Source organism: Cupressus sempervirens, chromosome 4, assembly GCF_028749045.1.
Source record: "Cupressus sempervirens isolate cs-2001-9-10 chromosome 4, ASM2874904v1, whole genome shotgun sequence".
Taxonomy (NCBI): domain Eukaryota; kingdom Viridiplantae; phylum Streptophyta; class Pinopsida; order Cupressales; family Cupressaceae; genus Cupressus; species Cupressus sempervirens.
Genome location: NC_143121.1, coordinates 328,734,768 through 328,745,241, shown reverse-complemented (window position 1 = coordinate 328,745,241; position 10,474 = coordinate 328,734,768). Strand labels below are relative to the sequence as shown.

The following is a 10,474-nucleotide window of genomic DNA, read 5'->3' as shown; positions in this document are numbered from 1 at the left end:
ATACTAGGAGTTTTGCTAGGTTTAGTTGTAGCGAGGTGGCTAGTAGTTAGGAAATAATTTAAGTTAAATGCAGGTTGACAATGAAGTTAGAAAAGGAATTTAGATGCAAGAAGGTATTAAGGGATTAGGGTGCTAAGTATAAGTGAAACTAAAGTTGAGATATAGGAAGGTAATTAGTTAGTGGTTATGTAAAGGATATGTGTTACATGCTAGCTTAGGAGTAGGATTACTGAATTAGATATTAATTGATAGTAAAGAGTTTAGGAAATTTATTATTAAATAAACTTCTTAATAGATTTTCTTTTTATATAAATTTACACTTGCATATTAAGAATTACTTACGACATATTATAGCTACGTAGAATATCACCCTTCTTGAGGATACTTTATTTAGTACATTTTGTCTAAATGTTAAATACTAAGGAGGATTGTTATAAATAATAATGATGGTAGTAATAAATAAAATAATGAATTAAAATAAATAAATAAATATATATATATATATATACATATACATATATATACATATATATATTTACATATACATACATATATATATATACATATACATATACATATATATATACATATATACATATACATATATATATATATATATATATATATATATATATATATACATATACACATATAAATATATATACACATATATATACATACATATACATACATATACATATGTACATATACATATGTATATATACATATATATACATACATATACATATACATACATATACATACATATGTATATATACATACATATATATATATATATATATACATATACATATATATACATATATATATATATATATGTATATGTATATGTATGTGTGTGTATACACACACACACACACACACACACACACACACACACACACATATATATATATATATATATACGTGAAGTTATTAAGTTATTGGTTTACTATTTGTTTGATAGGATATGTTTGAGACTAAGGTACAGATTAAGAAATTGTAAGAATCTAATTAGATGGAAGTGGATTAAAATGAGATTTGTACGTTAAACAATATAAAAGAAACTAGTGGAGATTCTGGGATTGTAAGCAACAGAGTATTAAGAAGCATGTAAGATTAGTGCTAGAAATGTTAAAATACTAATTATTGTTAAAGGGTTAGAAGGTAGTGATACCTTGAAGTAGTTCGAGGAAATAAAGAATTGACCACCACTTTAGTCAGAAGCATCTAGTCCATCAATATAGTTGGAGATGACAAAGAAATTAAAAGTAAGAGTTTTTTTTTACAAAGACATACTTATATATAAAAGATCCAAATTCTTATGTTCATGCCCTTTCAATAGTAGGGGATAGACAGATTCTGACCCAAGCTTACGGAGAGAAGGGCGTCCATCTTATATATTATATACGCTATACAACCAATCATCTTAGTAGAATGTCAATTGATTTCTTAATACTTATGTATGTTTAGCTTAAGTCATATATAATTCAAGTATTCAGATTCTCCTTTAAGCAAAATTAAATTGTAATTTACAATGTTCAATTTGCAACTTTTACAAAAGAATTTTATTCTAAGACTTATATGCTTATATTACTATTTTATGACTTTTATTAAACGTTATTTTTAATTTTTGTAATTAACAAATATAAAGATAGAAAAAAATGATATAAAGCTTTATTCCTTTATTTGTTAAACTAATTCACATTATAAAACTAGATTTTTCAAATATTTACATTGTAGAAAAGTCTAAAGTTAAGGAGAAATATATTTTAATTTAATTTTTCAAGAAAACATATGTCAAAACATGAAGAAGATATTCTTATATATTGTCAAACTTATTTATTTCATTTCAGCAAGTTGTCTTATCATATTAATGGTAGCAAAGATATTCTTACATATTGTCAAACTTATTTATTTCATTTGAATGAGTTGTCTATCATATTAATGGTAGCTATAAAGTTTCAACAAACAAAAAATTAAAGTGAAAAAATCAAAGCTAACTCATGACTGTAGCAAGGATGCAACCAATAAGATTAGAAATAAATACTTTTTTGCAAATTAGTAAAATATCAATATATTTTAGAACTATTTAGAGTTAAAAGTTTTTGAAAAATAAAAGAATATGATTGGATACTTTAATTGGAAAGTAGCATTTCACTGAATGCTATAGTATCCTGCCTTTGGCAAGAACTAATAAAGACCCAATCATATGTCAAAATGATTCATTATATTCTAAGAACCGGGAGAGCCAACAAGACGGGACTCCTAATAAATTAATTATAATAAATAGAATGAATTCATATCTATATATATTCTTGACCAAACTACTTTTTATAAAGCTGCAACGACTTTGATAATGCCATAATATTTTAAGGCCTGAAATTAAAGTCAAAGAAATGCTGACGACACTCTTTTATGTGAAAATAGTAAAAACATCCGTCAGAATCGAAAAAACATTCAGATGTGTGTTAAGAATAAAACGAAGGTCAGAATTGAATTTTTCTTGTTGGCAAATATGCGTTCATATCAAGTTTTTTTAGTTGTTTTTTACAGTAATCTATAAAAAGCCCTTTTGAAAGTATCTGACCTTAGACGGCTTCTTTGACTATGACCTGCAAATGTTTTCTCAATTATCTCGCTTTCACCCTTAAATGGAGATAAAGAGATTTATCCGATTAATTTGATGACCATAAAACCATAATTAAACCTTTTAAACTGTAAAATGCAACCGATAAACAAACAAAAAAAACTGTAATCTTTTATAATATATTACCTTACAATTACCAATATTTCACATATGAGAACTTGTAATTACTACTGAATCCATGAATCCATAGACGTGAAAGACCCAATCATATGTCAAAACGCTTATTTAAACCTAAAGACAATGAGAACACTCTAAATTAATTTGCTGCTCATATATTATTAAATAGAAAGAAAACGATAACTATTCTTAATCAAACGACTCTAACAGTGAACTAGAAACGACTTTGACAATGCCATTATATTTTATGGTCTTCAATTAAAGTCAAAGAAATGCTTACAATTTTAAAATTAGTGTAAAACTTTCAAATGTTTGTTACGAATAAAAGTTGTATTTGTACTGTGAATTGATGATGATGACGTACACATATTTGATAGAGTTTTGAGGTCTAAATTAACTGAAAATGAAGATCAGAGGTAGATTTGATGTTTTCTTGTTGAAAGGTTTGGTAATTTCTGTCTGACAGTAATTTATTAAAAATATCTGATCTTAGACGGCTTCCTTGACTATGACCTGCAAATGTTTTCTCAACTACTTAATATTCATCCTTACACCAAGGTAAACCGATTTATCTGATTAATTTGATGGCGGTAAAACGATAATTAAACTTTTTAAACCGTAAAATGCAACCAAGAAAAAGACTGTATCCGCATGAAATGAGAATTGTGGAAGACAATTTCAAATTCTACAGGATCATATTAAAAATAAATAGCATCGTTTGCATTTTGTTAAAAAGCTCCGTAATCTTTAGTTTTCGAGGACTTTTATGTCAGATCTAGATAGTTAATCGGTCTAAATTTAATCTCATTTTGTAAAAATTTCTCAATTGATTGATCTTCGTTTGTTCCGTGTCTATTATTCATAAGACTTGTTATCAACTTGTTGGCAACTATTCAAACTCATCGATAGAGAAAAAAGTTTAACCGAAAATTAAATTTCGTCACTGTAAACCCTAACTCAATCACAGGAGCCATAAATTTCTATTCAAACACGTAACTTTGAACAGTTAACTATATAATTGACAAATAATTGGAAATAAGAAAACTTTATTCTGACTTTGAAATTTCACTGGCAGAATGAAGGTTTTGACATCGTCTTGCAATAATTTTCAAACAGAAGATGCGTTTGCCTGACATCAACGCGGTGACATTTTGCTATAAATATACCACTTCTCTTTATGTTCAAGAGAATTGCCGCTGTACGAATTCTTTCTTATAATCTGATTATACAGATCCTTTCTTATAATCTGATTATACGACAAAGTTTTCTGCAGATTATTTACCAGCACGATGATTCAATCGGCATCCATCCCTAACAGCCGCGCGCCATTCGTGAGGACAAGCTGCACGACTGCCGAAAGCTCAAAGGTTAAAAGCTCCAGGGTTAAAAGCTCAGCTTTATCTTCTTCCACAAATCTTAAAATTTTAGCGGCAAAAAACAGATCTTCAAAATCTCTGTTAAATGGCAGAAAAATGTCGGTTGTGGTTGAATTAGCAGCAGATTTGTTGGAGGCGAACGAGAGGCAGCGGAACACGATCCGGAAGAAAGCTGAACTGCGTGTGAATCCGCTGCGGCCAGAAGTTGAGCAGACGGACAAATTCAGTCCCGTCGAAATAAAAAAATTTGCGAGGCGGCTCGAAGAGGTTTACAGAAGCAGCCCTACAGTTTCTCCAAAGGAAGATTTAGGTCAAGAATGGAAAAAATACCAGGGTTCGAATCTCTGGGAAGGGCTTCTGGACCCTTTGAGTCCGAAACTCCGGCGCGAAATTGTAAAATACGGCGAATTCGCCCAGGCGACGTATGACGCTTTCGATTTTGACGCGCACTCGAAATATTGCGGGAGTTGCCGGTACAACCGGCAAAGGATGATGGAGAAACTGTACCTTCACGACAGCGGTTACCGGGTCAGCAAGTATCTTTATGCCATGTCGGACGTCCACATGCCCAAGTTCTTTGGGCGGTCCAATTCCATGGATCCGTGGAGCAAGGACTCTAACTGGATGGGCTACGTGGCAGCGAGTACTGACGACGAGTCGAAGCGCCTCGGGCGGCGTGACATCATGGTGGCGTGGCGTGGCACTGTGACACAGCTGGAATGGATGGAGAATCTACGGGATATTCTCCACCCAATTGGTGACCTCGGGTGTTCGGAGGTCCCTGCAATCAAGGTCGAGCGTGGCTTTCTGAGTATTTATACTTCTAAAAATGACGCCACGAGGTACAATAAGCACAGTGCCTCAGAACAAGTTATGGATGAGATACGTCGTTTGGTGGTGCTCTATATGGGGCGTGGCGAGGAGGTGAGTATTACTATTTGTGGGCATAGCCTTGGGGGTGCCTTGGCGCTTCTTAATGCCTTCGAAATAGCTGCTAAGGGAGTTAATGTGCATGAAAATGACCCGACTCAAAAAGTTCCCATTAGTGTCTTCTCGTTCGGGGCTCCCCGAGTGGGCAACGATGCTTTCAAGGACAAAGTGGAGGAGCTCGGTGTGAAGGTCCTACGTGTTGTGGGTAAGCAAGATGTGGTGCCCAAAATGCCTGGCATATTGTTCAATGAAGGGATGGAGAAATATGAGAAAATTATTGGCCATGTGTTGGAGTCTCTCCCTTGGTCTTATAAGCATGTAGGGGTGGAACTACCATTGGAGATCAAGAAATCTCCATTCTTGAAGAGTAACCCGGATTTGGCTGGTTGTCATAATTTGGAGGTGTATTTGCATTTGTTGGATGGATTTGAAAGCTCAAGTGCCCCGTTCAGAGTCAATGCTCGACGTGATAAGGCCTTGGTTAATAAGGCCTCTGATATGTTGCATAAGGAGTTGATGGTCCCTACTAATTGGTATCAATTGGAAAACAAAGGGCTCGTGCGAAATTGCTATGGCAAGTGGGTACAACCCGAACGAGATGTTGATGATGTGCCCTCTCCGCATGGCATAGGCTTCTTCTCGAGCTAGTATATGGTCATAAGGGCATTTAAAAGCTTCAATTACTTGTACAAAATTAATATAAACTTTATTGTCCAAATTCTTTGTGGAAGATAATTATTGGTTTGTTTATTTTTATAGTTATCCATTATTATGTAATGAAGGCATTTATTTCTCAAGATCTTAGTCTACCTATTTATTTTATAGTTGGCTTTAAAAAATTGATCTTTTGGAAAAAGAAAAAGAAAAAGAAAGTGTTTCATTTTCTCTATATATTTTAAAATTTAGATTGCAAAAATGTGACAATCAAGATTTCTAAAAGTTCTTAAAAAGAAAAAAATTAATATAAGGAATGTGTTAAAATTGAAACAAGAGACCTAAAGCGTCATAGTTCATGCCATATGCATAAGCTTAGTGGTTGTAGTATTGTGGGTTGAATAAATTAAAAATTGGAATGAAGTGGGAAAAATAAAACTTCAAGAAGTGAAAAGAAATGAATTTATATATTTTTAATACAAAAACACTAAAACCAAATTATAGTTGTTTGAATTATTAAAATACATATAAAATGAATATGAAAAAAAAAGTATCAATTAATTGATATATTAAGGTAAAAGAACCACTATTACCAAAATGAACTACTTTTAAAAATATCAACTAGACTTTTATTTTTAAGCTAACCAGTTCCTACACTCCCCATTGTTGTTGCTGAAAACACCCTTGTGGGTTAAAAAACTAGTATTTGGACTTTTTGCCACCACATATCAATGCTAATTTTATTTTGTCTAGAGAAATTCTATTAAATTATTTTATATTTTCTCTAACTAAAATTTTAAAAAAATGAATGAGAAAGATTTTAGAAAATATAATTTTGTTATATTATTTAATATAAATAAATATTTAATTGTTTGCATGGCAGGGCCTGGGATTTCTTCTCCGTTGGTGCGAATAGATGGTTCTTCTCCAACTATGCATGCAATGCGATCTGAATCGTTTTATTCAGGGGAGAGCTCCAAGCTGAAAAAAGTTAATGGTTGTTTTTCGCGTAGCCATGATCGTCCTGTTCTGGTTATTCCTCCAATGGCTGTAATGGAGGACATTGATTATTGGACCAAGCATGCTTTGATATGCAAATTTCTTGGAATCCGAATTTCCCTATCCGCTCTTGAGGCATGGATCCACTGCTCATGGTAGGTGGAAGGCAATATGGAGATTATGTTGGTGGGGAATAGTTATTTTTTTGTTGTATTCTCTTGCATGTCTGATCGGCATCGTGTTTTTGAAGGAGGCCCTTATTTCTACAACCATGTGGGGTTATTTGTCAAACCTTGGCATTTAGATTTTAATTCTGGTGAGGATCTCCCTTCAACAGTGCTAGTTTGGGTTCGCTTGCCTTGTCTTCCCTTGGAATTTTGGCGTGAAGACATCCTTCGACAAATTGTTGCTTTGTTGGGGAAGCTGGCTGTGATCGCACATCAATCCCTCGATAAAAAGGTTATTTCTTATGCTAGAATTTGTGTTGAAATTAATTTGAATAACCCATTACCAGATTCTTTGGAAATTTGTATGGGGGATTTTTCTTGGGTGCAGCAGTTAGATTATGAATCTCTCCCTTTCCGTTGCCGGATTTGTCATGAGTATGGTCATTTACTGCGTCAGTGCCCCTGTAACTCAAGTTTCAAAGGAGTGGATGGTTCTACAGCTAGCAATACTGGTGGTTTGGCAGATACTACAGGGAAAGGACAATCTCAAATGGCTAATACTACCAAGGGGATGAATCCGCAAGATGCTATAGGTAAGGGTAAGGCTCAAATGCAGGATAAGGATGGATTTACCCCTATTCTCTCTCATGCTAAGGGCCGTGGTCAAAAGAGGCCTTTGAAAGAAAGATTATCTGATTCAGGTTTTAACTGCTTTGAGGTGCTAGATAGTATGGTTCTAGAGGAGGGTATTCCTCCTCCTCTCTCTTCTGATCCAATTTGCCCAGATGAGAGATCTGTTCCTAATGATGCTTGTGGGGCATCCCAAGTTGTAGTATATCAAAATTGTGAGGTCCTTGTAGCTCCTATGACAGAGGCTCTGGTGACTCCTGCAGTGTTGGAGGATAATGATGTTGTTTTAGCTGATTTGGTTAAGGATGTGCTACCATCAGGTAAGGGCAAGGGTTCTCCTCTCCCCTTGGGGTTGATGTCTTGACCCTTTAAGCAGGCTTCTTCTACTCCTCCTCTAAGGAGTGGGCGCAAAATAGACCAAGAGAAGATTAAACTCACAGGAGATATATTGATTGAGTCTGGTTCAGTGAAACCTTTGGATTCTCATTTTCCCAATTCTACCCAATGATGATTATTCTCTCATGGAATGTAAAGGGGTTGAATAGCATCCCTAGACAAAAGGCTATTCATAACTTGGTGGTTGATCATAGCCCTGATGTTTTTTGTATCCAAGAGACTAAGCTCTCTATGGAGTCTATGGTCCAACATGCCTCTAGTATTTGGTCTCGTGGCCAATGCTAGTGTGTTGGGGCAATAGGCAGTGTGGGTGGTTTAGCTATATTTTGGGATCCTCAAAAAATTTCTCCTCTTGGCTGGATGTCTTCTCACTCAGCTCTCTCTATGGTAGCTTCTGCTCTAGACTCAGGAGAGATAATCATGGTTACTAATGTGTATGCACCTGTTGATCTTGTGGGAAAGGAGGAACTTTGGGAACATATTCAATATGTTAGAAATTGTCATCCTTATCATCCTTGGGTGTTAGTAGGGGACTTCAATTCAGTTTTAAGTCTAGAGGAGAAGCATGGTGGTTTGGCTAGATTGGGGCCTTCTTCTGCTCTTCTTCGACAACATATATCTCTTTTGCATCTCTCTGATGTTAAGCCTTCTAATGGTCTCTATACCTGGAATAATCGTAGGATTGGTGTTGCTGCTATCTCAGAACGTCTGGATAGATTTCTTGTTTCTTGCTTTTGGGTTAGTGGCACCCTTACTATCTCTTCAGAAATCCTTGATTGGAGGGGTTCAGATCATTGGCCAATCAAATTTTCTGCTATAGGGGCTTATGTTCTGAAGCATCCTCCTTTTAAGTTCCAATTGATGTGGCTTCGGGACTCCTCTCTTCATGATTGTGTTTTCTGTTGGTGGAAAGATGGCGCTCCTGCATATGGTACTGCAATGTTCTCATTTTCTAAAAGGCTTCAATAGGTTAAAAGGCAGCTCAAGATATGGAATAGGGAATGTTTTGGGAACCTTCACTTTATGAAGAGGCTTGCTCAAGATGATCTTGATGTCATCACAATGGAGATTAGAGATCGAGGTTTCTTAGAGGATCTTGGCAAGGCTGAATCCCTTGCTTCTAGAGCTCTAGAAGAATGGGAACTTCGAGAGGAAATTTTTTGGAAGAAAAAGGCTAGAGTTGATTGGCTCCAGGAAGGTGATCGTAACACTGCCTTTTTCCATAAAATAGTGCAATCTCGCCGGAATCAGAGCACTATCTCTTCTTTGGTTAATTCTCAAGGTATCCAACTGAATTCTTTACCAGCTTTGTTCCAGGAGGCTATTTGGTACTTCTCTACCCTCTTCTCTGAGGACTCTCCTCTTGCTGATAATGAAGAAAATCTTATTTTGTCCTGTATTCCTTCCCTGATCACTCAGGAAATGAATGATTATCTCATGCGTCCTATTTCTTTGGAAGGGCTGGAGGAGGTGGTCTTTGGCATGCCTAAGGGGAAGGCTCTTGGTCTTGATGGCTTTCCAGTTGAATTCTTTCAGGAATTTTGGGACATCATTAATCATGATTTGTTGGAGGTGGTTAAAGAATCCTATGCTAGCAAGTAGATGCTTTGAGCTTTGAACTCTACATTCTTGACTCTTATTCCTAAGAGAGAGGGTGCTAATCAATTGGAGTTTTTTAGACCAATTGCCTTATGTAATGTGGTTTACAAATTTATTACTAAGTTGATTGCTGAGAGATTGAAAAGGTGGCTTCCCATTATTATCTCAGAAGAACAAGGTGGTTTTGTTGCTGGCAGACAAATTTTGGATGGGGTGGTTATTGCTACTGAGGCTATTCACTCTATGGCTACTTCAAGGGAGAGAGCCATGTTTGTTAAGCTGGATATGGCTAAGGCCTACGATAGAGTTAAATGGAGCTTCCTAAGGAGTATTCTTCTTTCTTTTGGATTTAGCTCTGACTGGGTGAGTTGGATTATGAGTTGTGTTACTTCTGCCTCTTTTTCTGTTCTGATTAATGGTCAACCTTCTCAACTATTTGGTGCTTCTAGAGGCCTCTGCCAGGGTGACCCTCTCTCCCCATATCTATTCATCATCATGGCTGAAGGCTTGGGTAGATTCATTAAGCATCAGGTGTCCCAAAATTCTATTCAAGGCTGGCGGTGGGGTAATGGCTTACCTTCTCTTTCCCATCTTCAATTTGTTGATGATTCTGCTCTTGTTGGTCTTGCTAGGATCAAGGAAGCTGAAGCCTTTCGACATGCTTTGGACTTTTATTTGGCAGCTTCAGGCCAGAAAGTTAATGAGCACAAATCTTCCATTTACCTTTTTAACACTCCTGATTTTATTCAGCACAAGATTGTTGGTATCCTACGGTTTCAGATAGGATCACTTCCTTTGACTTATCTTGGCATCCCTATTGCTGTTTCCAGGCAGCCATGTCTCTTCTGGCAAAATTTGATTACCAAGCTTCAGGATAAGGTAAATCATTGGACTCATAGATGGCTTTCTACTGCTGCCCGAGTTACTCTTCTTCAAGCTGTTATCCAAGCTCTTCC

At 35.7% G+C, this 10,474-nt stretch overlaps 1 pseudogene across 1 annotated transcript; it reads left to right on the top strand.

Annotated features, from left to right (window-relative positions):
* The first annotated feature begins 3,927 nt into the window (after nucleotides 1-3,927).
* Nucleotides 3,928-5,808, top strand: LOC149561359 (phospholipase A1-Igamma1, chloroplastic pseudogene; annotated as a pseudogene). Its single transcript, XR_016363423.1, has one exon. The product of XR_016363423.1 is annotated as a phospholipase A1-Igamma1, chloroplastic pseudogene (transcript).
* The last annotated feature ends 4,666 nt before the right edge of the window (nucleotides 5,809-10,474 follow it).